This window comes from Pimephales promelas (assembly GCF_988280905.1).
Source record: "Pimephales promelas chromosome 3 unlocalized genomic scaffold, fPimPro1.hap1.1 SUPER_3_unloc_2, whole genome shotgun sequence".
Lineage (NCBI taxonomy): Eukaryota > Metazoa > Chordata > Actinopteri > Cypriniformes > Leuciscidae > Pimephales > Pimephales promelas.
In genome coordinates this window covers 55,001-57,500 of record NW_028297296.1, presented here as the reverse complement: position 1 = coordinate 57,500, position 2,500 = coordinate 55,001, and the positions used below count along the sequence as shown (strand labels likewise).

At 46.0% G+C, this 2,500-nt stretch overlaps 11 non-coding genes across 11 annotated transcripts; all 11 read right to left on the bottom strand.

The window, feature by feature from the left end:
• Positions 1 to 30: 30 nt before the first annotated feature.
• On the bottom strand, positions 31 to 149 carry LOC148961665 (5S ribosomal RNA). The gene has a single exon (XR_016154042.1). It is a non-coding gene; the product is annotated as a 5S ribosomal RNA (ribosomal RNA).
• Positions 150 to 321: 172 nt separating this feature from the next.
• Positions 322 to 440, bottom strand: LOC148961664 (5S ribosomal RNA). The gene has a single exon (XR_016154041.1). It is a non-coding gene; the product is annotated as a 5S ribosomal RNA (ribosomal RNA).
• A 92-nt stretch (positions 441 to 532) lies between these two features.
• On the bottom strand, positions 533 to 651 carry LOC148961663 (5S ribosomal RNA). Its single transcript, XR_016154040.1, has one exon. It is a non-coding gene; the product is annotated as a 5S ribosomal RNA (ribosomal RNA).
• Positions 652 to 743: 92 nt separating this feature from the next.
• LOC148961662 (5S ribosomal RNA) lies at positions 744 to 862 on the bottom strand. The gene has a single exon (XR_016154039.1). It is a non-coding gene; the product is annotated as a 5S ribosomal RNA (ribosomal RNA).
• A 172-nt stretch (positions 863 to 1,034) lies between these two features.
• Positions 1,035 to 1,153, bottom strand: LOC148961661 (5S ribosomal RNA). Its single transcript, XR_016154038.1, has one exon. It is a non-coding gene; the product is annotated as a 5S ribosomal RNA (ribosomal RNA).
• Positions 1,154 to 1,245: 92 nt separating this feature from the next.
• Positions 1,246 to 1,364, bottom strand: LOC148961660 (5S ribosomal RNA). Its single transcript, XR_016154036.1, has one exon. It is a non-coding gene; the product is annotated as a 5S ribosomal RNA (ribosomal RNA).
• Positions 1,365 to 1,456: 92 nt separating this feature from the next.
• On the bottom strand, positions 1,457 to 1,575 carry LOC148961659 (5S ribosomal RNA). Its single transcript, XR_016154035.1, has one exon. It is a non-coding gene; the product is annotated as a 5S ribosomal RNA (ribosomal RNA).
• A 171-nt stretch (positions 1,576 to 1,746) lies between these two features.
• LOC148961658 (5S ribosomal RNA) lies at positions 1,747 to 1,865 on the bottom strand. The gene has a single exon (XR_016154034.1). It is a non-coding gene; the product is annotated as a 5S ribosomal RNA (ribosomal RNA).
• A 92-nt stretch (positions 1,866 to 1,957) lies between these two features.
• LOC148961657 (5S ribosomal RNA) lies at positions 1,958 to 2,076 on the bottom strand. The gene has a single exon (XR_016154033.1). It is a non-coding gene; the product is annotated as a 5S ribosomal RNA (ribosomal RNA).
• Positions 2,077 to 2,168: 92 nt separating this feature from the next.
• On the bottom strand, positions 2,169 to 2,287 carry LOC148961656 (5S ribosomal RNA). Its single transcript, XR_016154032.1, has one exon. It is a non-coding gene; the product is annotated as a 5S ribosomal RNA (ribosomal RNA).
• Positions 2,288 to 2,379: 92 nt separating this feature from the next.
• On the bottom strand, positions 2,380 to 2,498 carry LOC148961655 (5S ribosomal RNA). Its single transcript, XR_016154031.1, has one exon. It is a non-coding gene; the product is annotated as a 5S ribosomal RNA (ribosomal RNA).
• Between the last annotated feature and the right edge of the window lie 2 nt (positions 2,499 to 2,500).

The following is a 2,500-nucleotide window of genomic DNA, read 5'->3' as shown; positions in this document are numbered from 1 at the left end:
AAGCTTACTAGGTCTCCCATCCAACAATAAAGCTTACAGCACCTGGTATTCCCAGGCGGTCTCCCATCCAAGTACTAACCAGGCCCGACCCTGCTTAGCTTCCGAGATCAGACGAGTTCGGGCGTTCTCAAGGTGGTATGGCCGTAAGCGAAATCTGCTGCCAAAATTGGGCTATTTGAAGAAAAAAAAAAGAGACTCTTTCAGGCTTTCTGAAGAAACTCAGAGACGATTTCAGGCATTTTGAGGGGGAAAAAAGACAATTTAGGATTTTTGAACCATTTCATTGACTCTTTTTTTTTTTTTTTTTTTTTTAAACAATAAAGCTTACAGCACCTGGTATTCCCAGGCGGTCTCCCATCCAAGTACTAACCAGGCCCGACCCTGCTTAGCTTCCGAGATCAGACGAGTTCGGGCGTTCTCAAGGTGGTATGGCCGTAAGCAAAATCTGCTGCCAAAATTGGGCTTTTTGAATGGTTAGAACATTAGGGTAGTAAACCATATAAAGCTTACTAGGTCTCCCATCCAACAATAAAGCTTACAGCACCTGGTATTCCCAGGCGGTCTCCCATCCAAGTACTAACCAGGCCCGACCCTGCTTAGCTTCCGAGATCAGACGAGTTCGGGCGTTCTCAAGGTGGTATGGCCGTAAGCAAAATCTGCTGCCAAAATTGGGCTATTTGAATGGTTAGAACATTAGGGTAGTAAACCATATAAAGCTTACTAGGTCTCCCATCCAACAATAAAGCTTACAGCACCTGGTATTCCCAGGCGGTCTCCCATCCAAGTACTAACCAGGCCCGACCCTGCTTAGCTTCCGAGATCAGACGAGTTCGGGCGTTCTCAAGGTGGTATGGCCGTAAGCGAAATCTGCTGCCAAAATTGGGCTATTTGAAGAAAAAAAAAGAGACTCTTTCAGGCTTTCTGAAGAAACTCAGAGACGATTTCAGGCATTTTGAGGGGGAAAAAAGACAATTTAGGATTTTTGAACCATTTCATTGACTCTTTTTTTTTTTTTTTTTTTTTTTAAACAATAAAGCTTACAGCACCTGGTATTCCCAGGCGGTCTCCCATCCAAGTACTAACCAGGCCCGACCCTGCTTAGCTTCCGAGATCAGACGAGTTCGGGCGTTCTCAAGGTGGTATGGCCGTAAGCAAAATCTGCTGCCAAAATTGGGCTATTTGAATGGTTAGAACATTAGGGTAGTAAACCATATAAAGCTTACTAGGTCTCCCATCCAACAATAAAGCTTACAGCACCTGGTATTCCCAGGCGGTCTCCCATCCAAGTACTAACCAGGCCCGACCCTGCTTAGCTTCCGAGATCAGACGAGTTCGGGCGTTCTCAAGGTGGTATGGCCGTAAGCAAAATCTGCTGCCAAAATTGGGCTATTTGAATGGTTAGAACATTAGGGTAGTAAACCATATAAAGCTTACTAGGTCTCCCATCCAACAATAAAGCTTACAGCACCTGGTATTCCCAGGCGGTCTCCCATCCAAGTACTAACCAGGCCCGACCCTGCTTAGCTTCCGAGATCAGACGAGTTCGGGCGTTCTCAAGGTGGTATGGCCGTAAGCGAAATCTGCTGCCAAAATTGGGCTATTTGAAGAAAAAAAAAAGAGACTCTTTCAGGCTTTCTGAAGAAACTCAGAGACGATTTCAGGCATTTTGAGGGGGAAAAAAGACAATTTAGGATTTTTGAACCATTTCATTGACTCTTTTTTTTTTTTTTTTTTTTTAAACAATAAAGCTTACAGCACCTGGTATTCCCAGGCGGTCTCCCATCCAAGTACTAACCAGGCCCGACCCTGCTTAGCTTCCGAGATCAGACGAGTTCGGGCGTTCTCAAGGTGGTATGGCCGTAAGCGAAATCTGCTGCCAAAATTGGACTATTTGAATGGTTAGAACATTAGGGTAGTAAACCATATAAAGCTTACTAGGTCTCCCATCCAACAATAAAGCTTACAGCACCTGGTATTCCCAGGCGGTCTCCCATCCAAGTACTAACCAGGCCCGACCCTGCTTAGCTTCCGAGATCAGACGAGTTCGGGCGTTCTCAAGGTGGTATGGCCGTAAGCAAAATCTGCTGCCAAAATTGGGCTATTTGAATGGTTAGAACATTAGGGTAGTAAACCATATAAAGCTTACTAGGTCTCCCATCCAACAATAAAGCTTACAGCACCTGGTATTCCCAGGCGGTCTCCCATCCAAGTACTAACCAGGCCCGACCCTGCTTAGCTTCCGAGATCAGACGAGTTCGGGCGTTCTCAAGGTGGTATGGCCGTAAGCGAAATCTGCTGCCAAAATTGGGCTATTTGAATGGTTAGAACATTAGGGTAGTAAACCATATAAAGCTTACTAGGTCTCCCATCCAACAATAAAGCTTACAGCACCTGGTATTCCCAGGCGGTCTCCCATCCAAGTACTAACCAGGCCCGACCCTGCTTAGCTTCCGAGATCAGACGAGTTCGGGCGTTCTCAAGGTGGTATGGCCGTAAGCGA